Here is a 589-nt window from a genome sequence, read left to right as displayed (position 1 = left end):
TATATATATATATATATATATATATATATATATATATATATATATATATATATATATATATATATATATATTTATATACACACAGTATATACATATATATACAATATATACATATATATTTTTGTATAATTCAATTCAGTTTGTTTATATAGCGCCAACTCACAACAAAGTAGTCTCAGGGCACTGAACAGAAACATTCACACACATTAAAAAGGCCAATGAATAAAAGTTCTCTATCTAAGGAAGCAGCAGACATGTTGAATCTTCACTTCGTCACAGTCTCCCATCCTGAGCAAGCACAAAGGAGACAGTGGAAAGGAAAAACTCCTTTTTAACAGGAAGAAACCTCGAGCAACAAGTAATGGTTTAGTGCATTTTGCCTCACTAACTAATAACTGATAGGTAAAGATGTGTATGTTGACATAATTTTGTTTTGCCTGGATGTAAAACGCCACAGATAATCCCAGTGAGCCATCACATCCTCCTGACTGACTCGATACGTGTCAACCACAGCCCTTGGTTTGAAAACAGCTGTTCCTGAGATCTTTTTGTCAGAAAGAGAAGAGTCAGAGTTAAAATAAAACCCGGG

At 32.9% G+C, this 589-nt stretch overlaps 1 protein-coding gene across 1 annotated transcript in view; it reads right to left on the bottom strand.

Moving 5' to 3' along the window:
* grin2bb (glutamate receptor, ionotropic, N-methyl D-aspartate 2B, genome duplicate b) overlaps positions 1–589 on the bottom strand; it is a 200,182-nt gene that overhangs the window by 11,812 nt on the left and 187,781 nt on the right. The window lies entirely within an intron of this gene.

Source organism: Nematolebias whitei, chromosome 3 (genome assembly GCF_014905685.2).
Source record: "Nematolebias whitei isolate Nwh7 chromosome 3, NemWhi1, whole genome shotgun sequence".
NCBI classification, from domain to species: Eukaryota; Metazoa; Chordata; class Actinopteri; order Cyprinodontiformes; family Rivulidae; genus Nematolebias; species Nematolebias whitei.
This window is presented reverse-complemented; position numbering and strand designations above follow the sequence as displayed.